Here is a 24,714-nt window from a genome sequence, read left to right as displayed (position 1 = left end):
TAGTGACTTTACCTAAGGTAAGTCAGAGCAGAGGGAAGCATAAAAGAGTGATTATACTATACTCACCACAGTTTTTAATGGGGTTATTAAAAAAGCAGTCAGATCAATGTTTACTAATGTTTTGCTGTATTAACTGTGTCATGTCCGTTGTTCTCGTAAGTATTTCTGCTTTGACTGGACGCATGGGCCTAAATCAAATGGTTAGTCCTAACTAGAATAAATCAATTAATTCAATGACTAAACAGTACATCCTCAGTACATCAAAATTTCATTGATTCAATAGAATTAGCAACTCAATATAGGCCACAAAATATTGCCACTAAGTACCATGGGTAAGAAACATAATTTGCACTGTAACTGGGACAGTCTCAAGACACCTACCCTGTGATGATACCAAAATAACAGCAAACTTGTTTGTGTGTTTTCTAAAGTACAGTAGAGTCTCACTTATCCAACACTCGTTTATCCAATGTTCTGGATTATCCAACGCATTTTTGTAGTCAATGTTTTCAATACATAATGATATTTTGGTGCTAAATTCGTAAATACAGTAATTACTACATAGCATTACTGCGTATTGAACTACTTTTTCTGTCAAATTTGTTGTATAACATGATGTTTTGGTGCTTAATTTGTAAAATCATAACCTAATTTGTTTAATAGGCTTTTCCTTAATCCCTCCTTATTATCCAACATATTCGCTTATCCAACGTTCTGCCGGCCCATTTATGTTGGATAAGTGAGACTCTACTGTATATTTGATATAAGATTATATGGATTTGTGCCCCTGGTAGAGCAGTGGGTTAAACCACTGTTGCTGAACTTGTTGACCAAAAGGTCAGCGGTTTGAATCCAGTGAACAGGTAAGTTCCCGCTGTTAGCCCCAGCTTCTGCCAACCTAGCAGTTCAAAAACATGCAAATGTGAATAGATCAATAGGTACCGCTCTGGAAGGAAGGTAACGGTGCTCCATGTAGTCATGCTGGTTACGTGACCTTGGAGGTGACTATGGACAACGCTGGCTCTTTGGCTTAGAAATGGAGATGAGCACCCACCCACAGAAATGGATAAGTCGGACATAATGTCAGTGGAAAACCTTTACCTTTACTTTTACTAGATGGATGTTATGTTTTAAAAAATAAGCTACTGTATATACCCATGTATAAGTGTAGAAATTTTAGATAAAACAGAGATCCCAAGAAAACTGGGTCAACTTATCCAGAGACAGGAATATCTATAATGCCTCAACTGGACAAAAAAATGTTGGTGGCCAAGAGCAGCTGATCCATTGCTGGCAGAATGACTCTTGACTTACCCATGGATCATATAAAACTCCATAATTTGGGCTCAAAACCTGCCCTCAGCCAATACATGACATCAATTTATACATGAATACATATAGTACACGCACACATGCATACACACACATATATGCACACACACACGCCACAAGGTTTGAGAGAAAACTGTAAAAGAAAAGTCCTTCTATTCTGGAAGTCGTCTGCCTTCTTGCCACTGTGTGAATATGAATTTTCTGATGAAAGCGGTGAAGCTGTTGCTTTCTGTTGATCTCTGTTACTCAGTGTTTTCCAAGCTTGGGAACAGATGGTGCACCACCTGACTTTGAACAGTCTAATGTAAGATTCATTGTGCTTCACAGGAAATCAAAGATCAAGCAACATTGCAGAAGGTGAAGCAGCACCTCGGTAACCAGCCACACAGTATGATACAGTCATCATGGTGAAAAGAGAAAGTAAGAGAGAAAAAGGAATCAAAAAGGAGAGTGTGAAAGAACTGGTGAGTGGAAGGTGGGTGACTTAACTCTGACTCTGATTTTAAAAGATTAGGAGATCAGTCCCAACTTCCAAAAGCTTGAAAAGCCGTGCTTGTGAGATTAATTTATTGTTTGGATGCACCAGGACTTTAAAAATAGACTCACTGTATTTTGTATTGCTTTTTTTTTTAGTTCATGTGCATATAGACATGATAATTTCTTTCATTTGGGCTTCTTAGACACTCCCATAAAGACAAATCTTATTCTGTAGTAATTTCACCCTACACAATTATATGTAAGTATAACCCTGGTGGCGAAGTGTGTTAAAGCACTGAGCTGATGAACTTGCAGACCAAAAGGTCGCAGGTTCAAATCCGGGGAGCGGAGTGAGCGCCCACTGTTAGCTCCAGCTTCTGCCAACCTAGCAGTTAGAAAACATGCCAATGTGAGTAGATCAATAGGTACCGCTCCGGCGGGAAGGTAACAGTGCTCCATACAGTCATGCCGGCCACATGACCTTGGAGGTGTCTACGGACAACGTCGGCTCTTCAGCTTAGAAATGGAGATGAGCACCAACCCCCAGAGTCAGACATAACTGGACTTAACATCAGGGGAAACCTTTACCTTTACCTATAGCACTATATTCCATTTTAAGGGTCATGGCAACGTCCTCTGGAGTCCTGGGCCCTTTCACACAACACAGTTATAACACTGAGATTCTTCTTTAACTGCCATAGCTGCAGTTAAAGAATCCTATGGTATCTTGAGGTCTGTAGTTTGGTAAGGCATTAAGCTCTTCAGCTGAGGGCCAAGATCCAAGGTTAGCAAAGTAGATATCACAGGGTGGAGTTGGCCGGTTAGTCACGTTTTCCCTATTTTAGCTTTTATCAGTGATGCTTGACATTAAATCTACATAAAAGGTCCACCACTAAACCATGTCCCTTTTAAATTTGTTATATTTTCATTAATGAAGAGACCATGAAATAAACAATTCCATGCCCTGTTGAGTTTTCAAATGAGCATTGCATGTAGCTTAACAGATGGAAAGTGGCAGACAGTTTCTCAGGAACAGGGAATAGAGAACTTTGAGATGAGGCAGGCAATTGATTGTTCCCTTTCCCCACAACCTCGATACGACAAGTTTTATGCAGTTTTTGCACTGCCAGGGTGTATTGGTTCCTTACCCAGAGAAGGAATTAGAGTAAACAAATGGGCCAATTAACTGGAAACATATCAGGTTCTAAGGCAGATCATAGAATCATAGAATCGAAGAGTTTGAAGAGACCTCTTGGGCCATCCAGTCCAACCTCCTGCAAGAAGCAGGAAAATCTCATTCAAAGCACCCCCGACAGATGGCCATCCAGCCTCTGCTTAAAAGCCTCCAAAGATAGTGAAACAAACTGCAATTCCCCATGTCGTCTGGAGGCCACTCCACCAAACCTACCAAATACACATCAACACAACCAGCTAAGTGAGATGAACAGAGGGAGGAGGGGGAAGGATAGCAGTGTTCAATGTAACACCTCTGAACTCTTCACGTAATGGAAGGAAGAGGATGCTGGATATTTCCAGTGTTTTCTGAATCGTGCCATAATTCCTGTTTTTGTTAATATCTTGCTCACAGGAATTATTGGAAGAAATGTAGAGCAAGAGGGTGTAGCAGGCAAATTGTTGGTACACAAGGGATTTTCCAGGATTACCCCCTTTCCTGAGTACCTTTGGACCTCTGTGAGCAAATACAGGATGTTTGAAAAAGATCTCCCTATTCACCATTTAATTTGAATGGTGAATAGGGAGGGTTTTTTTTCAAACACCCTGTATTCAAAAAATAGTTAACTGTTATATACCTGCTCCTACTCCTTTAATGGTAGCATGTATGAGATACTGCTACAACTACATTCACCTTCTCCTCTTCCTCTTTTCTGGCAGGAAGGGCAAAGAGATTACAACTCCTCCTCCTCCATCAGCACAGCAAACTTGCAGGGAGGTTTGTAGGTGTAACTTAGTAAAATCAGAAGTAGTACGAGATTTATCAGCACCTTCACTGTGGGCACTTCCAAACAATGTCAAAAAAATGTGTTTTAAATCTGAGGCAAAAAAATCCCGGGACCTGACAGCAGGTCCACATACAGACACGTCAATTCTCAGAAATGGTCCCAGTATCATCACATCTTCCTTTGAAGCAGATCAAGATGGAGGGTGGATGGGAGACATCTTGCCAAAGGTTTTTTTAATTCACTCCATTATGTCCTAGACCTCATATGCTCACATGAAAACATCGTAATGTAAACACAAAGAGGCTTCTTAACACTCTCTCTGCACCCAATTGTTAATTCAAGCTCCGTTTAATATTATAAAGTTCAAAAGAAAACGTTTCTGAGAGTTCTAATTGCTTTCCACTTGTGCTTCCCTTGAGCCACCTGCGTGCCCATGGTTCCATGTTTTGATAGCCCAATCAGCTGATCAGCTGTTTCAGGCTTTTTAAAAATGCACATGCAATGAAACAGTCCACACAGGAGGAAGAGAAGGAAAACATGTGTTTTGTATGCAAAGGTGGGCATTTTTCAGGCAACTTTGGGTTTTAAGCACACCTTTTTAACATGGGCCTTTTTGGCTGTTAACCCAATTCTGCCCACACTTTGGCTAAATGTTGTTTATCCACCCCACTCCCACCCCTTTTAACCTAGTTACTTCTAGGTTTTTAGCCATGTGTAGGAGGTCCTGTGTGTTCTGATCCTGATACTGCTGGCCATTTAAGGGTTTTGGAGTGGAGTTTTGGAAATGGTTTACCCATACTGGCTAGGGGATTGTGGGAGCTGTCATCCAAAATCAGTAACTCTTCCAGACTTTATTGTCAGGTTAGTGCCATCCCCAGTCTTGAGATTGTCAGAGCCTTCCCTGAGAGTTATGATAACATAGGATCTGGATCCTGTTTATGTCTAAAGGTAAAGGTAAAGATTTCCCCTGACGTTAAGTCCAGTCGTGTCTGACTCTGGGGGTTGGTGCTCATCTCCATTTCTAAGCCGGAGAGCCAGCATTGTCCATAGACACCTGCAAGGTCATGTGGCCAGCATGACTGCATGGAACGCCGTTACCTTCCCGCCAGAGAGGTACCTATTGATCTACTCACATTTGCATGTTTTCGAACTGCTAGGTTGGCAGAAGCTGGAGCTAACAGTGGGCACTCACTCCGCTCCCCGGGATTTGAACCTGGGACCTTTCGATCTGCAAGTTCAGCAGCTGAGTGCTTTAACACACTGAGGCACCAGAGGCACCCTGCTTATGTCTAGCACTATGGAATAAGCAGAGTTTCCCAGAGTATGTCATTCAAATGTGGGCGAGGGAGGGGGGAGAATACACACACACACACACACACACAAACACTGAAGAGCTGGAAATCTTAGTGTTAGAAGATGTTTTCCTAGATGGACAAGCAATCTATGCAAGGCAAAGGATTTTGGGAGTAAAATTAGGAAGGGATCTGAAAGTTTTAAGTCTTGAGTTTCACTGTAACCAGAAATAGGTGGATTGGCTTTTTAAAGGTGAGTCTACACTTAACCCAAAGGACCATGATGATGGCCAGACACACTTGGACAAACCTGTTGTGGCACCATGTTGCTATTGAGCCAGTTCAGCCAGATTGAGACAACATTGGCCCCACTGGACTGTCACTTTGCCATCCATGTCACTGTTTCTCCCCAATGGCAACAGAACTCCATATGATAGTCTATCATGTTATAATGGGGTACCCATACAACAAGAAAGGAGCAAATGTATTGACCCTCTCTTTCTTATTGGTCATGATGCCATCCCATTTTCACATCACAGATGCAAACACCTCTGTTACTAGACACTTGCACAGAGTTCGGGGTTGATGTCTCTGTGTGTGGGGGGAAGTGTTAAACATAGGGACAAGCCATTCACTTCCCTTGTGCTGATGAGGGTGTCTATATGGAAGGGGATCAGGTCAAACAGTAGTCCAGACTGCCATAAAACCCAGCAAACTCTAGCGTTTCTGCCAGTTTCACCTAGAGTGCAAAGTTGGATTAGGGCAAGAAAACCTGAGATACTCAGTGTAGGTCAGCATACATCATGAGAACAGCCAGCACTGGATTCAAGGGGAGACCATTGCTTTTTGTTTGTGTAGATTTACCCTGAGAATCTAATATGAGATAAGTAATCTTGCTCCCGACTGAATGAGCATTTGCTCCTAATTTGCCCTACCAGTAATTTAAATCCAACTACTGGTTCCTAATAGAGTACACTTGAATCAATTACTGAATCGTAATTCAACATATATATCCATCTCATTGATTCATGAGTCACCTCTAACTGGAACAAGTGTGCTTATGTGTTTTAAAATACATGCAGATTTAAGCCTTGTGTTTTTAAATGAATGAGATATTACACAAATGTCTTGTTTTCTGCCTCATTCAACGATAGCTGAGCTCTGGAGTACTGCCCCATGCTTATTTCAGTTCAGAGATGAAGGGAGCACTTACTATAAAAACATTTACAAACTCAAGAATTTCACTTTTAAAAATCACAAATAACTGGATACATTTTCAGCATAATGTATTAAAGCCTGATTATGTGTGATTTCAGAACTGTGAAAATGACTAATGAATCATGCCATGCGCTCTTAACTCCTTTTCTGCGGAAAACCCAAGGATATTAAAGGGATACTAGTGGATCAAAGATGGATTCACAGTTCATAAATCATCTTCCTGGAAATAACAGTGTTCACCAAACTGTTCCATCAACCCAGCTAGCTAAGTCAGTAACCTCAATGCTCAGGTGTAAATTCATTTATGGTTTTTCCTACTTTCTGATAAAGAACATATTTATTACCACTGCAAAGCAATTTGCACATATGAGGTTAGACATTGAGTAGAGTAGACTTGCCAAAAGGCACTTGGATAATTGTCATGATAGACATATTCTGTCAATTGGCTGTTTGGTCTCTTATCTGTAGTACTGTGTACTTCTTTGAAGAGCAAACTGAAATAGTCTGGTTTGTTTTAAAGGAAAGCTATGGCCCCATCTACACTGTTAAATAATGCAGTGTAGCAATCACATTTACTCTGGTATATTCATACAACACACAAAGGCTAATTTAACTGAACCCAGGGTAAGCCACTTAATCTGACTTGTCCCTGGATTTTAAAACATCAGGAAAGGTCTGAATCCTGCACCAAGATTTGAACCCTTTCTGATATTAGAGCAGTGGAAACTTCTATTTCACCTCTTGATGCAGAAGCCAATATAATGTACCTAAAGCCACCCCTTGGGCCCCTGCTCCTCAGCACCCTCATTCCCTCAAAAAACTACAAACAATTCTCAGTTTTCACTGCCTGCTGTTTATGTCCTGATTCTTCATCATTCTCGAAAAAAGGATCTTCAGTGGAAAGGAGGGTGCTTGCTCTTCCCATGTTCTTTTGCTTCATGAATGATGAAGACAGTGATGACAAGGGAGGGTTTTCTGCCAAACTGGCTTCGGCATGCTTGGGTTATCGGGCCACTGTGAAGGTGGCTTAGGGGCTGCATTGGAAATGTGCTCAGAACCAGCATTTATATGCTGGTTCCAAGCCATATTTTGTGCCTGTGTGGAAGGGCCCTATGCTATGGGTCTAACAATCTCAAACTCTCTTTTCACAATTATGCAAATATTTTTGCCAATCAGCTTTCTGTTGATTTGGAAATTTAATTTAGGAGATGCCTCTAGAACTAAGCTGCCAGAATTCTTGTTCGGGCTCGGGCTGTGGCACAGGCTGGAGAGCAGCTGCAATCAATCACTGCAATGAATCACTCTGACCAGCAGGTCATGAGTTCGAGGCCCGGCTCGGAGCCTATGTTTGTCTTGTCTTTGTTCTATGTTAAAAGGCATTGAATGTTTGCCTATATGTGTAATGTGATCCACCCTGAGTCCCCTTCGGGGTGAGAAGGGCGGAATATAAATGCTGTAAATAAATAAATTCTTGTTGGTTTGCATAGCAGAGTCATGTGACAATCATTTTGAAGGGACTACATTGGTTTTCCCACTCATTGTGCAGCTCAGTTCAAGGTGCTGATCTTTACATTTCAATTTTGGTATGTTTTGGTAACCATCAGAAATAGATAAGAATTTTTCATTTCAGTTTTTTTTCTCAGAATTTAGCAATATTTGCATTTTTTCATATTCAGGATAGAAAGAAGTACAGAAAATGAATGTGACTACGATGGCATAGTGGACTAAAGCCTCGTGACTTGAAGGTTGGGTTGCTGACCTGAAAGCTGCCAGGTTTGAATCCCACCTGGGGAGAGTGCGGATGAGCTCCCTCTATCAGCTCCAGCTCCATGCGGAGACATGAGAGAAGCCTCCCACAGGATGGTAAAAACATCAAAACATCCAGGCATCCCCTGGGCAACGTCCTTGCAGACGGCCAATTCTCTCACCCCAGAAGCAACTCAAGTTGCTCCTGACACGGAAAAAAAAATCTATCCAAATTGATCTATTGATCTATCTTAACTCTGAAAAACCTGGCTTTGTGTCTTTGTGTATTGTGTATTCAATCAAATTAGTGATAAATGAAGATGTTTAAAAAATTTAATACATATATTGCAAGCAAAAAAAGATGGTATTTTCCTGGCAAACTGTACAGGTTGAGTATCTCTATTTGAAATGTTTGGGACCAGAAGTGTTATGGATTTTTCTGGATTTTGGAATATGTATATGCACATCTGTACATAATGAGATATCATAGAGGTGGGACCCAAGTCTAAACACAAAATTCATTTATATTTCATATGTACTTTATATTTTAAAAAAAGGTAAAGATTTTCCCTGACATTAAGTCTAGTTGTGCTCTTCTCCATTTCTAAGCCGAAGAGCCAACATTATCCATAGAAACCTCCTAGGTCATGTGGTCAGCATGACTGCATGGAGCACTGTTACCTACTCGCTATTGATCTACTCACATTTGCATATTTTTGAACTGCTAGGTTGACAGAAATTGGAGCTAACAGTGGGAACTCACCCCGCTCCCTGGATTCAAACTGCCGACCTTTTGGTCAGCAAGTTCAACAGCTCAGCAGTTTAACCTACTGCGCCACCAAGAGCTCAGCGTACTTTCTACACCTAACCAAAAGGTAACTTTGTACACAATGTTTTTAATAATTTTGAGCATGAAACAAAGTTTGTCTATATAGAACCATCAGAAAGCAAATGTGTCACCATTTCAGCCATTCATTTTGACTATTTTGGAGTCTTTTGAATTTTGGAATTTCAAATAAGGGATGTTCAATTTGTATCTATTGGATTTAGTTAAGAGTAAATAAAAGAGTTTTCATTCTACTATTGGGGTGTGATACTGCCCAAATTCATCAATTTTCCCCCAGCCAGCTCAAAATCTTTTTTTATATGCTCAAGCATTATTTTGTATTTGTATACATTTTAAAAAGAAATGCTGCTTGGCAAGGCCATCAAATTCACTGGAGGTGATAGTGGTGGAGGCAATAAATTTTTGGGGGAGAAAGTAGCTGAAAGGGAAAGCTTTCTAAAATCATCTTCCCACATACAATGTTGATTGAGAACATATAGGCATCTTTAAAAAAAATGACTATGATGTCCATGATACCTAACTAATATAATGTATCATTTCAGCTGTTGGAGTTCAGCTGTATCATCTGGCATTTTTGTAGAAAATAGATTGTTAGCCTGCATACTTGCAAATAAAACAACCAAAAAGAAGTTGTTGTCAACCTCTGTAAACTTAACAACGCACAGTCAAGACCCTACACTGAATAGACCAAGTTTAACTTATATTCAATATAAGGCAGTTACTTATAGAGTTATGCCATGAGTGTACAACAATGTTCACTGACAACTATTGCATGGTTAAACAGGTCTTATCATCAGAAAGTTGTTCTTATTGTACAGATGGGCTCTCTTTTCTTGCAGTTTGAATCCACACACATGTGAAAGTCACCAATAGGATCCCAAGCATACAGACATTCAGAAGTTACAATTCACATCTAAATCTACAATGTTTGAAGTCAGGAACAGTTGAGCAGCAATCAAACAGTAATGCAGGACACTTGATTCCCTCCTTCTGCTCAGTCTATGTCAACAATTCCACATGAGTTTCTAAATTTAGAGAAAGAGCAAACATTATAATGTTTTGCCCTGGAGAACTGAGGCGTGCCTTCTCAGGGGGATTTCCACCTTTGCTACAAATGGCAGCTTTATCAGCCAAACAATATATAATAAAGCAACACTGACACGTCGTTCCACCTATATTATTTTTACACATACTTCTCATTATGCCTCTTTAGTCATATTCCCAACAGCTTTCTTTAGCACCATTACCCTAATCCCCCACTGACTAAATAAACATGCAATAGATTAGACGGTTGTAACGATTACTGAGTGCAGGGCTCCTGCTGATACAATCCAATGATGAGCTCATCCGGAGCTCATGTTTCTGATGTTTGGCTCCTTTTCTTCATTATTCTCCAAGAAGGCAAATAGGCAAGTCCCTGCTCAATTCTGACAACCTAACTAGCAAAAAGTCAAGATTGAAACTATGATTCCCAAAGTCAGCTGTGATGCCGGCAGCTCAAGAGCTTTTTAAGTCGCCTTGTTGGTAGACATTTCCATTCCTGATTCATTACTGTGAGAACCTGAAACTGTGACTGGCTAAAACCCCAAGAAAAAGTTGTCATTATAGATCAAGTTTGGCTATAGAATCTGTCATTTCTAGCTCAAACTATCTGACTGAAGTCGGTAGGCATGACATGCTTAACGGTAGTGCTCCATCTAGGAATCTGTGGAAGTAGACTTCTGAATTAATTTAGAATATTGTGGATTCGGAAAGTCTTTGCATAACTTTTTTTTAAAGGAAGGGGGGATGAAAATACTCAAAACTGCAATTCTATGCCAATTTAGTAGAGGAAAAATCAAAGAATATATATGATGTAAACATACCAGTGGCAGGAGATGGCAATCTTGGTCACTGGCCATAATCTACACATTTTGGGGGGGCGGGGGGATATGTTGAACAATAAGCCTTCCTGTTCTCCTACATGCTTAACAGAGTCCTTTTCACTTGGAGCCATTTCAGACTACACAGTTATGACATTATGATTCCATTTTAACTGTCATTGCAACATTCATTGCAAACTTGTGATGTGTAGTTTCATGAGCCATTAGAACTCTATCTGAGACATCTAAATATCGCTCACCAAACTACAACTTCCAGCATTTCATAGATAAGTATGCATGATTGTTAAAGTGGTATCAGAGTGGAATAATTGTCTAGTGTGAAAAGCTCCTAGCATCTCCAGGAATTTAGTCTGGGACAAGTGAATGGACTTTAAGTCCCCATGTCCTTCCCCAAAATCCGGGCTTTCCCAGGTTGGTAGATTATCTCTGTAGCCTGAAATCATTTGAAATAGATTATAAAGATGTGCTCATGGGTAATAGATTGTTTGGGAGTCTTAGTAAAACGGGGTAAGATGAGATATAACAGAATAAGAGAAATTGGAAACTGGGTATAAGTGTTTGGCTGTTATCTGGGAGTGGGGCATTAATTAGAGCTCTTTAGGGATAATGGTGTGAACCTTCTTGGGCAATAGTCTTGCCCAAGAGGATTATACTTTAATGGCAATTTAAAATTTGTATGTTAAAGAGTGTCAGATATATGGTACCCTTGGATGAGAGTTAAGACCATTGTTCCAGCTTCTTTCCCCTGACATGTTATTTATGAAGTGCTTTTCATGTTGCTTCTCTTATCTCATCAGCTTTTGCATGAATTATTCACTGAAGCTCTAGTTATATGATCTCAGCTGTGCTCAAATGCATGTTAAATTTAGCAATTTTTTCAGCGCAGCTCCCAATATTGAAATTAATGCACTGAGAGATTGAATTACATACAATGGTGCTACTTTGTTGACGGGGAAGTTCCTGGAGCCACTGCTTTTCAAACATCCCAGAGCTTAGAATGATTACTTTTTTGAACTCCCAGAATCTAACAGGCATGTCCTCTAATAGTGGGTATCAGTAGCCAGGGATTCTGGGATCCGTAATTTTAAAAAAATACACTTTGCTCTGGGCACTCGTGGATATAGAGCTATGGCACTATATATTGATCTTTAGTATTGCTTCGTATACATAATTCAAAAGTCAACAAATTGACTTGACCCTATGTGTTTTTCAATGTGAACAGAATCTTGGATCGTGCTCCTTATATTTTCACTCAACAGGTCTTACAAGATGTGAAGAATACTTTTTCCCATCCTACCTTCCTAATGCCTGCTACCATCCTAGCATTAAGAAGCATGGAACATATGGCTAATATATTCTTATCATGAGTTTTTCTATCATTAACACCACATTCATCTCTTTCCTTCCAGATAAAATTGGATCTCAGGCTGAAAACGATATACTAGTTATCTAATTTTTTTTGGCATATCCACCTCAGTTGTTGTTTCTTGAATCATGCCAGATAGCTGATATGATTGCTGTTATTGGAGAATTTCGCAATTGTGCATGCACTGGCTTGCTACCGCTCCTTCATGACAATTGGCGTGATGAGATATTACATATTAAACAGACTGAATAAATATGTTTTTACAATGGAGTCTATCTTGGCCGCGCTTCAAGCGGAAACACAGAACCCTTATACATCCTCCTGTCTAAAAATCATTCACTGTTGTAGTTACAGCTGATCCACAGCAGCTGTTTCATACTAGGCAAAAAAAGAAAGAAAACTTTTAAGTTATTTCCATATGTCCTAGAAAGGACTAGAGCCTTGCAAACTTGTTCTCATGGTTGTTTTTCTGTGGTGTGGAAGTTACCCAACCCCTTCTGCAGAAGTTGATCTATTGCAATGTTGTGCAAAACAAAGGGAAACTGCATCACAACGGTACATTCTGTCATGATTCTAGTGAGCAAAGATACACTTTGTTGACATCAAGATAAGACAACAGTTTATCTGGGAGTCTTCTAATCTAAGATTACACTAAACCATGTCACTCTACACAAAGCTGAGTTAAATAACCACCTTGTTTACTTTCTTCTGGGAAGACAGGAGAATCTGTTTGAGATTTTACAGGTACTATTGAAGGGCATTCAGTCGAAATATCATAAAAAGGAGAAAACGAACTTTCAACAAAGAAACATTTCTACAAAATCAGTGGATTGAAGAACCACAAGCTGCAGAGCTTATATTATCTGTCAGTCTTCACAATAGTAGTGGAGTGCCGAGCCAATCCTCACCTGCTAGTCCTCGATCCGCAATGGAAATAATATCAATGGAAAGGAAGTAAAGCTTCTGATAACACATTCACATACCCCAAATTAGAATATGTCCCAAAAACATATACTGCTATGTTTACTTCATTGCAAATTCTGAACTTTTTTAAAAACCCCACTAGCTATATTCCCTCAAAGGCAATTCCATTGTTTCATGCCTGTTGGCTGTGAAAAGAAGCCAGAGCAAAACAGGGGCAAACCCAAAGCCCAAACAGGATGAGACACTCTTCTTTTCCCTTCTCTTCTTCTGACACCCTCACTCTCTTTCTTCCCACAAAGCAGGCTTCTTGGAAAAGGGCAGATCAGCTGGTGGTCATGTAAAAAAAGCAAAGGCTTATTGGTCCAAGATACATTAAAAAATTTCAAAAGATGCTACAAATCAATATAAAAATGGACCCAAAATATTATTTATTAGGATTACTAGATATTAAAGTAGACAAAAATAAAGAAACTCTATGTAATTACTTGGTTACAGCCGCAACGATGGTGTATGCTAAGTTATGGAAAAATAAAGACAGGTGGTACACCAAAATCAGCAGGTGGTACACCAAAATTCTAGAGATTATTAATATGGATAGGCTAACATTTTTATTATCAAATCATTATGGCAAGCCAAAAAAACAAACAAACTGGAACTCTATCAAGGACTACTTAAAGAGTGTGAATGTCAAAATTCTGATTTAAAATACAAATCTAGAAAACATATATAAAGGTGGAGGCTGGGTGTAATGTACCAGACAATTTACTATTTAAGATATAAATCGGTAAGATCAGCAGGCTTTAGATGGAAGTCTATATATTTGTACACTGGGGGGGCAAAGGTGAAAGGTGTGACATATATATATATATATATATATATATATATATATATATATACACACACACACACACACACACACACACACACACATACTAGCTTTGCCCGGCCACGCATTGCTGTGGCGAAGTATGGTGGTATGGGAAATAAAGTATTGAGGAATTGGTGGTAGTTAAGGTAAAGGGTAAAGGTTTTCCCCTGACATTAAGTCCATTATAAATGGGTTATATAGCTGTGTGGAAGGGCCTTGAGTCTATACTGCCATATAATCCAGTTAAAATCTGATAATCTGTATTTTATAGGCAGTGTGGAAGAGGCCTGAGGCCTAACTGTGCCTGTCCCCTGGGCTGAGTGGGTTGCTAGGAGACCAAGTGGGCGGAGCTTAACCTTCTAACTGGCAGCAATTGGATAAATACAATTATTCCTCTCCAATTAGGACTTTATTTTTCTTTCCTTTTTGTTGTATGAACGTAGAGGCATGGATGAGGGGTTGTGCTGGCAAGTTTAGTGTTTCTGGGATGTGTAGTTTTGTTGTTTTGTCCTAGGCTGGAATTTCATTGCCTATATATATATATATATATATATATATATATCCACACATTGTTCAATATATGTAGTCTCGTGTTACCATTCACTGTATTGTTTTTCCCCTTTTTTCTCTTTTTCTGCTTTTTGTTTGTGTTTTTTCTCTTTTTTTGGTTTTTCTATTGACTAATTCACTGTGGAGAGCACAAAGTCTATGTCTGTCATTGTTTTTATATGTATTTTTTACATTTTAAATTTTTTGTGTGTGTCACTTTCCTGGGAAAAATCACTAATAAAAAGATTTTTTTAAAAAAAAAAAGAAAAAGAAGAAAAGAAAAGAAAAAGAAAAGGGCAGATCAGTAATGCCAGAGCTTTCAAGCCCTTAAAGTTGGTCCTCCATATGTATGGATTCTAAACCCACAGATTCAACCATCTATGACATGAAAACACTCAAAAACAGTCCCAAAAAGCACATCTTAATGTTTGCTATTTTATATAAGGGATATCATTTTACCATGCCATTGTATATAACGGCACTTAAACACCCACAGATTTTGATGTCCATGGAGGATTCTGGAACCAAAAGACCCACTGTACTTGCAAAGATCATATGTCATTAGGTCCAAAACTGAAAGTTGGTTATCTCTATCTTAAAAGGGTAAGCCAAAATAAGATGGTGACCCTACAGAAAAGATCTCTGCCATTCAAACCCATCTCTTCCTCTTCCTTAGATTTTTTTTGTTCCTAATCTAAAACCATTTGTTACAATCCGTGCTGATCTTTAGAAGAACATGGGAATCTGGTGGGAAACTAACATATGCACCAGTGATAATTTGCAATAGAAATAAATGTGCTCTAACATTTTTGGAATGGAATGGGGGTGGAAGGCTCTCTCCTTTCCAGAGTTTTTGATATAGTTGCTTTTAAACAGGAGACTGAATTGTGAATTCAGTATTAAGACCACAGTTATTCAGTTTAGCATTTCCTTTCAGGTCTTCTCCTGTAAAACCTTATGAACCCCTATGAAGAAAACACAATCTGTCCATCAGGAACACCAAGGCAACTTTCTTCTTAATTTAATCCAACTTTCATTTTTATTGTTTATAATTTCTCTTCAAAATTGGGAACATCTACAACCCCAAGCATCAATGCTCTTCAATATCTAATTTCACAGTTTTCTTAACACATATCTCGTGTTATTTATTATAGTCAATGTCAGCCCAACACCTTTGCCTATGCTTGTGACATTTTAAATCATATAGTTGGCAAGCCATCAATCATAAATCAAGAGACATATTTTAACTTCAAGTAAGATCAGTTCTGAAAGAAAGCAAGTCTTGTATGGACTAATTGGATACATTACTCACATCTATATGTGATAAATGCCTCTTCTGGGGATATAAAGGGGTTTTTTAACTCCAGTTTTTAATACTACAATACAGGCAGCATTTCAAACCTCTAATTCCCAGGCAGCCTGTAGCTACAATGTCTATAATGGAAGAAAAAAGTCTTTTCAACTTGCATTGCAGAGGGAAAAAATCCATTTTGTGCCAGCACAGCGTCTTTATGCATGTGTGAGATCTCGGTCTTATATATGTGATGGCCCCCTATTTACATTAACGGAGAAGGCCACTTCATTTGAACATCTTATTGTTAAGTATGCAACTTTCCTGCACAATACTGTTGGTGGAATAACTTGAAATGAATTCTTTTGCTGAGTGAACAATAACTTCAACTAATATAAAATAATGTTGTTGCAATATGGTTCCCTCCCCCCCCCCCCCCAGTTTCATGAGAGTTTGGGGGCACAGGACCCCCCATGAAAGTGGGGAAACCATGGATAAAAAAACCTTTGGCTTTTCCTTTGGTAATTCTTAGGTCCTCCAACACAATTCTATGGTCAATGTCCAGTAGAAGTTGACTACAGAGATCAGTTGGAGGACCTAGAGATTTTTAGAAAGAGCTAAATCTGCAAATGGTCAAATCAAAAAACATTAAACTCGCAAATATATAGGACTGATCATAATATGCTATCATCAGTAACCTCTAGCATGTTTCAGATATTGTGGATTCAGCCTTTTGGTCATGAAAGCCCTACTCTTCTCTGGGAAACAAAGCCTCCCTCTGAAAAGTTTATCTCATCACTAATTGATATGTTCACAAGAATCTATTCTTATTTGATCAAAATTGTCCAGGGAACAAACAAATAATTAGGCGAGAGTGCTATTAGCAGGTTTAGCACTGGGGTACATAGGATACAAACCACTAATTTGTATAAAAAATATGATTCTGCTAAATGAGATTCAGATAATTGGAGTCCTACTGTACATCACATTTTTGTAATTAGATCTGCTCTGGACTTATTTGAGTCCAAATCAATTTAATACTATTATTAGGTTATTAGTACAGGGAGTAAGCATGTGGTATTCCCTGCGTGACCTGACATCTCATCAGCAACATTAATAATACATTAATTAAACTGGTAAAAAAGTGGGGATTGGAAGAAAGAAAGAAAGAAAGAAAGAAAGAAAGAAAGAAAGAAAGAAAGAAAGAAAGAAAGAAAGAAAGAAAGAAAGACATAGCTCGAAATGGCTACATTTCACAAAGATATAAACTACACTTTCAATGCCATCCTAATTCAGATGATGATGATGACGATGACGATGATGATAATTATTATTATTATATTTTATTTTTTTGTAGCTCGAGGCGGGTTACAAAGTAATGATTGATGTTTGCACCTTTCATGGATTCAATTGCGCTAACCATATTAACTAGGTGATGTTCTTTTTTTACTTTACAGGTAATTTATTGTGTGAGCAACATTGACTCCGAGGTGGTTCACACAAATCATTTCCCTTAAACAAACACCATTTGTTGCTAATGACGGGGCAAAGCAAACTTCAGGAGCATTTATGAACAGTAATGTCTCTCTCTTGCTGCACACATTTGCAAACTGATCTCTGTTATTTGCAGATGAATTAACGATGGCTTGAAAAAATCATTAAAGCCATCTGCTTGGATGAGAAAGAAGGAGAAAGAGAAAACCTGCTGTGATCATTTCATTTACTGTAGACCGGTTACGTTTTTTTTCCCTTTTAGCATCATTTCCCCTAAATTTGACAATGATGTTTTAAAAAATGAGCAGCATTATCAGACCTCGTTATGCCTCCTTGGAAATGCATTTGCGGAGAAAACAGCTTATACAGGTAGCTTGAAGTATTTGTTCTGCTGGCCTCTGTCAAGGGAAGAAGCCCATTACAGTTTCAACAATTAAAATCGGTAGTTACATCAGACCCAAAATCTTAAGCTCTGCAGCGAAGCTTTAATCATCCCTGAAATTATATGATCTAATCAGCATAAAAGTGTATCATCAGTGTTTCCTCAAATTAGTTCCTTTGCTCTAGTAGAGTATATTTTAAAGAGTGTTACACCCAGCTGCTATGTGACAAATTTAAAGTTTTTTTCAAAGGCTATATAAATGTATGCTAAATGAAATTGAAGTTATAAAAGCTGAACTTCCAAGATCCTTATATCCTGTTGGATTATTATCGTGATCCTGTGATCTTTTGCTCATGGGAGATCAAGGTCAAGGACACAGATTTCTCCATAGTTTCCCCTTTTATCTGAACAAAAAAGTTGAATCAGGTGTTCAAAGGGGTGTTTGTACACCGATATACCACCCCCACAAGATGTATCTATTAAAGGAAATGCAGAAAGCCATAAGATATGAATAGGAATGTACAGCTGGACTGCAGCTCTCATTAGTCTTGGCTAGCATGGCCAAAGATCAAGGATAAGGAGATTTATTATTTATTTATTTACAGTATTTATATTTCGCCCTTCTCACCCCGAAGGGGACTCAGGGCGGATTACAATGAACACATATATGGCAAACATTCAGTGCCAACAGACAAACAACATATATAGACAGACACAGAGGCATTTAACATTTTATTTTCCAGCTTCACGATTCCGGCCACAGGAGGAGCTGTTGCTTTCACTGTCCACTACTGGCTGTACTTCCTCATTCCTTTCCTCGTGTTTTGCTGGCAGTTTTTATGATGTTGTAAATTAGTTAAATTAGCCTCCCGCATAAAGCGTACCTAAATTTCCCTACTTGACAGATGCAACAGTCTTTTGGGGCTGCATAAGTCAACAGCAAGCCGGGCTATTTTATGGTCGGGGGCTTAACCCGACCCGGGCTTCGAACTCATGACCTATCGGTCAGTAGTGATTTACTGCAGCTGGTTACTAGCCAGCTGCGCCACAGCCCGGCTCTGCAAGACAAAAACATTTGGGAAGTCACACGCTCCCCATCCCTGATATACACAAATTTCTTGGGACATCTCAGTATTCGACACTGCTAAGATGTAGCTCATGGCAAATGTCCAGCTTCTGGCCTCCACAAGTGAACTAAATAGCTAAAGTTTGAACCCAAATAGCTGTGATGCAGGAGGCAAAAAAGCCAGTGTCGTTCTGGGCTGCATCAATAGGAGTATAATGTCTAGATTGAGGGAAATTATACTCCTACTCTATTCTGCTTTGACCAGACCTCACCTGGAAAACTGTGTCCAATTTCGGGCCCCATAATTAAAAATATATACTGTCAAGTTGGAATGTGTCCAGAGGAGGGTGACAAAACTGTAACAGATCTAGTGGTATCCGATGCCCTAAAAGAAACAAGTTTATGGAGTTCAGAATGTTTAGCATGAAGAAGGGGTTAAGAGGGGACATGATGACTATGTTTAAATATTTGGAAGGATGTCATATTGAAGATGGAGCAAGCTTATTTTCTGCTGCTCCAGAGGCTGAGGACTCATCTAAAGTAGTAAAAAATAAACTTGGACTCACCTCAAATGGAAGGTTGACTGGGACACACAACTACTTCCGGTGAATATCCCAGGGCTTTGTTTGTTTGTTTAAAGTTGAAACCATCTTTGCTCCACTTTGGTCAAAATTGGGAGATATGCTCAGGTTTTCTAGAGACTTCAGAGTACCCCACTGTTTTGGGGTGGTCTGGACAGCTAGATCAGGTCCAGTTTGACTGGATACTGGAACCATTACCTTTTCCCTGCATTCATTGATGCAAGGAAAGGAGATGGATTGTGGCTATGCTGCCACCACTACCTCTACTCTTAGCCAGTCATGGAGCACAAAAGATCAGCTAATTACAAATCCACCAGATCCTTTGATCCTGAAGATGATGCAACAAACTTGTATTCTCATTGTATATTTATAACATGGCTGTGGATGCAGCATAGCTCTTCCTGCAAGACTCCAACCCCCCCCCCCCCCCCAAAAAAAAACTACTTAAGGGGTTGGGTTGCTGTTAGTTTTCTGGGCTGTATGGCCATGGTCCATTCTCTCCTGATGTTTCGCCCACATCTATGGCAGCCATCCTCAGAGAATGTACGGTCTGTTGAAACTAGGGAAATGAGGTTTATATATCTGTGGAAAGTCCAGGTTGGGAGAAAGATCTCTTGTCTGATTGAGGCAAGTGCAAATGTTGCAATTGATCACCTTGATTAGAATTTAATGCCTGGATGCTTCCTGCCTGAGGGAATCCTTTGTTGGGAAGTGTTAGCCACATCATGAGAAGACAAGAAAGCTTGGAAAAGATCATAATGCTGGGGAAAATGGAAGGAAAAAGGAAGAGAGGCCAACCAAGGGCAAGATGGATGGATGGTATCCTTGAAGTGACTGGCTTGAACTTGAATGAACTGGGGGAGGCAACGGCCGACAGGGAGCTCTGGCGTAGACTGGTCCATGAAGTCACAAAGAGTCGGAAACGACTGAATGAATGAAGAAGAGTTAGCTACCCCCGATTGTTTCATGTCTGGAATCCCCCTTTTTCAGAGTGTTGTTCTTTATTTACTGTCCTGCTTTTAGAGTTTTTAAATACTGGTAGCCAGATGTTGTTCATTTTCACTATTTCCTCCTGAAAGGAGTCTGTGCTACGACTCCTCCCCAAGTAGTTCAGGGCTTCTGGAGTCTTGTGGGAAAAGCAGTGCTGCAACTACACCCATGTTATAAACATACAATGAGAACAGTAATCTGTATTATGTATAATTAAGCCTTTCAGTGATTTTCCTGTGTGCTTGGTCAACCCTTCATAATCTACAAACAAATTAGTGTAAGGGCTAGTCCTTATACTAGTAGTTACCATACTTTATTCTTTCAGGTCTTTTTAATTTCCATGCCCAGAGTTCCAAGAATGCCTGGAGTGATCTCATCCAATGGTCAGGAATTCTGGAAACTGAAATCCAAAATGCCTGGAGGACCAAAGGTTGCAAACCACTAGCTTAGGCCAAAGGACAGGATGTCACCCCATCCCCAGAAGACATGAAGATGCTAATTGAACTGGTAAGTGATTTTGCTATATCTGGAGCAGTAGCTGGTTTAGAGGTCCCAGGAATGTTGTATGATGATCCAGCAGAAAGAATCAAGAGTTTAAGAATAGTCAGAAAACTGTTATCACTGTCCACTGTCCTAGAACCAGTCTCAAGCTGGTGGAACACTCTCAGACTTGCTCGTTCCATAGTGTCCCCACTCACTGCTTATATTGTGGTCTAGATAGGATAGGCTTGATTACATAACTAGAGTTGGCATGTGATTTGGCCTGCCTCCTCAATCTTCCATCTCTCCTACACAAATATTGTGCATCACTTTGTCCTGGATGTTCTGTGTGGGAGGATGTCTTGCATTTTTAAACTGAGAAAGAGGCTTGATTTTCTCTTAAAATATTTATTTCATCTGTGCTGCAATTAAAATAATTGTCCTCTTTTCCCTTCATTCCAAGTTTCATTCTGAGATACCTTTTCCTACCATACAATCTCATTTCAAGCTCCTGTTTGGACACCACAGGTGTCTCATTGCAAGCTCCTGTTTGGACACCACAGGTTGAGTCTTGCATTCCATCACAGCAATTGGGATTTATTTTCTATCTCCTGCACAGAGATGCCCATCATTGTTTCCATGAGAGAAATGTGTTATTATTGTAAATAGACAAGAATTGTTTTGCTAATGCCACCAGGAGAGCATGGTGACACTTATATTTAGTGAAGCTGCCTTTATTTTTTATTTCTTATTTTTGAACTAGCAGCATAGATGCTTATTACTGAACGCTGATAACAAGAGAAAGCTCTTGTAAAAAGTGGGAAGGAGTCCACAAATATAATTTCAGGGTGGAATCAGAGCATGCAAAACCATATCTGAACACTTGACACAAGGTGATATTGGTATTTAATTTAATGTATTTATCATAGAAATGCAGGGAAATATTGTCATTCATTATCATAAATTTTAGAGAGATAGCATTGTCAGTCAACAACAAAGAATCTTGTAGCACTTTGATGACAATTTGTTGTCACAAAAACAATAGCAACAAACAATCTTGTAGAAGTTTGCAGATAAAAGGCCTATATCTTTTGGGTATCTTCTGCTAGTGTAGGTTGTGTCTAACATTAAACCAGTGGCAGGAATCAAAATGTAGCAGAAAGAGCAGAAATCAAGAATAGAAGGCAGATTTGCTTTGGTCATTCTAGGGAGAAGAAGATCACCTGCTTTATTCACTTATTTCTCCAACACTGAAGTGAGTTGTCCTTAGATATTAAAGAGTTCAGAATATACTGGATTTTGTGTTCCATAGCACCAAGAAGTTTGAAAGCCAGCCCTTTCTAAGGGCTTTTAATTCAGAAAATCCCATCCCCAATGCCACACGATAAAAATAGTCTGATGGTTGTTCCTTCTTCTGCTACAACTGTTGCGGACCTGTCTTCCTTCTATCATGGACACACTCAGCCCAGGTTAAAAATATCACCCTTCTAGCATAACAAACGTATGTTGGCACAGTTCACCAACAGGATTTCAAGCTAACAGGTATATGAAATCACTGCTTTAAAAACAACAACACAAATATTGTATCATACAAATAAAAAATTATCATAATATAGAAGTAAACCTCTAGAGAAACTGCATTAAAGGAAATTAGAATAAAAAACACGGGAGGCCTGGAAGCACAAAACAGGTAACAAAGATGTAAAGCACAATATCAGGAAGTCTCATGAATTTCAAAAGCTGAGGAAGAGATGTGAAAGAAATGCTTCTTGCTTGGAGAATTGACATACCTGCAAGAGCCATGGGTCAATATTAAAAAGTGAACAAGGGACTTCATCACACTAGATCTTGGATCCACTTTAAATCCACTTTAGGGAGGGGGCTTTAAACAGCTCAGACAGACAGGTCCCGGGCCTCACCAAACTACAAACCTCAGAATTCTACATGAGGCAGAAACCAGATTTGAAATGGATTCATGCTCTAGTGTGATGAGGCAGAATGTGCACAAAATATGTTTCTTTAAAAAATCAAAAAGGTAAAAGGTGTCTGACTTAAAAATGCACACAAATATACTTAATTCAAAATATGCAAGACATGGATAATGCAATAATTTGGTACTGTCCTATCCAAACAAGGTGATCACAATCTTGAGCCATCAACTCATTAAAAACACATCTGATCAGCACTGAATTCCACTAAATCTATTGGTACTCCTGCAATGCATTACGGATCCCAGTCGCCAATTCAAAATTTCCAGTAGATTTGTAGTAGACACCCTGATCCTTGGATGAATTGCTTCCATTGGTGTGTTTGTATACATATTTAAAAGCATTAGAGATAAACAGGAGTCTGTATATCCCAATTGTACAAAGGAGGCAAATAGAAACTAATATGATGATAATAGAATGAATGCCAATATATCAGATTCTGCTTCTTGCATTTGTCCTTATCCACTTGATATAGAATTATCTTCTACCAGATCCTTTGAAAAGCCTCTTCCTATACCAGGTAATAAGGCAGGTGGAAAACATACAACTTAAGGCTGATTTTTTTGTTGTTGCTTTGAGCAGTGCTTATAAAGAGGCAATGAAATTATACTCCTATTTGACCCTGACAGTCAGCCATTTCAGATGATAAACTTGATCTATCCAACTTCCTTCTTCCCCTCTGGGCTCCACTTTAGCAATATTATGCCCTTTCCATATCACAGGGACTCAAAAAACATTTTCAGTGGTTAATTCTTTTGAGTTGTTTATGTATTCAGTTTGTAGCCTGACCTCTTACATATGTGATAACCCAACCGTCACGTCTTCCTTTGATAAGGTGTACAAGCATAAACTCTTTTTGTTGGTATACAAGACCTTCCGGCGCTCCATGCAATCATGCCGGCCACATGACCTTGGAGGGGTCTACGGACAACACCGGCTCTTCGGCTTAGAAATGGAGATGAGCACCAACCCCCAGAGTCGGTCAGGACTGGACTTAACATCAGGGGAAACCTTTACCTTTTACCTAAGACCTTCCTTACTGCATAGCATAGTATAGATCAGGGGTCCTCAAACTTTTAAAGCAGAGGGCCGGTCCACAATCCTTCAGACTGTTGAGGGGCCGAATTATCATTTGAAAAAAAAAACCGAACAAATTCCTATGCACACTGCACATATCTTATTTGTAGTGCAAAATAACAACAATAACAATGAAAGACCAATACAGTATTTAAAAATGAAAATAATTTTAACCAACATAAACCTATCAGGATTTCAATAGGAAGTGTGGGCCTGCTTCTGGCCAATGAGATAGTCAGGTTAATTGGGATTGTTGTTGTGTGTCTTCAAGTCATTTCAGACTTTGGGTGAGCCTAAGTCCAAAATTATTTATTTATTAATTTACTACATTTATTTACTACATTTATATCCCACGCTTCTCACCCCAAAGGGAACTCAGAGCAGCTGTATGTACATACAATATATTATATTATTAGCATAGCACAATATTAGCATTATATATTACTATATTGAACTATACTACTATACTGTAATATTATATGTAATATATAACATATAATTAATATTATTATATGGTATTATTATTAATATTATGTTGTATAAAATGATAATATTATTATCAATATCATATGTATATAGTAAAAGGTAAAGGTTTCCCCTGACGTTAAGTCCAGTCATGTCCGACTCTGGGGGTTGGTGCTCATCTCCATTTCTAAGCCGAAGAGCCGGTGTTGTCCATAGACACCTCCAAGGTCATGTGGCCGGCATGACTGCATGGAGCACCGTTACCTTCCAGCCGGAGCGGTACCTATTGATCTATTCACATTTGCATGTTTTCGAACTGCTAGGTTGGCAGGAGCTGGGGCTAACAACGATCGCTCATTCCGCTCCCAAGATTTGAACCCGGGATCTTTTGGTCCGCAAGTTCAGCAGCTCAGTGCTTTAACACACTTCGCCAACGG

General features: G+C 39.2%; 1 long non-coding RNA gene across 1 annotated transcript; it reads left to right on the top strand.

Annotated features, from left to right (window-relative positions):
* The first annotated feature begins 1,441 nt into the window (after positions 1-1,441).
* LOC134292550 (uncharacterized) lies at positions 1,442-19,074 on the top strand. Its single transcript, XR_009999794.1, has 3 exons — positions 1,442-1,796; positions 8,755-8,901; positions 17,212-19,074. It is a non-coding gene; the product is annotated as an uncharacterized LOC134292550 (long non-coding RNA).
* The last annotated feature ends 5,640 nt before the right edge of the window (positions 19,075-24,714 follow it).

This window comes from Anolis carolinensis, chromosome 6 (assembly GCF_035594765.1).
Source record: "Anolis carolinensis isolate JA03-04 chromosome 6, rAnoCar3.1.pri, whole genome shotgun sequence".
NCBI classification, from domain to species: Eukaryota; Metazoa; Chordata; class Lepidosauria; order Squamata; family Dactyloidae; genus Anolis; species Anolis carolinensis.
The sequence above is the reverse complement of the archived record's forward strand: the minus strand, read 5'-3'. Positions and strand labels throughout refer to the sequence as shown.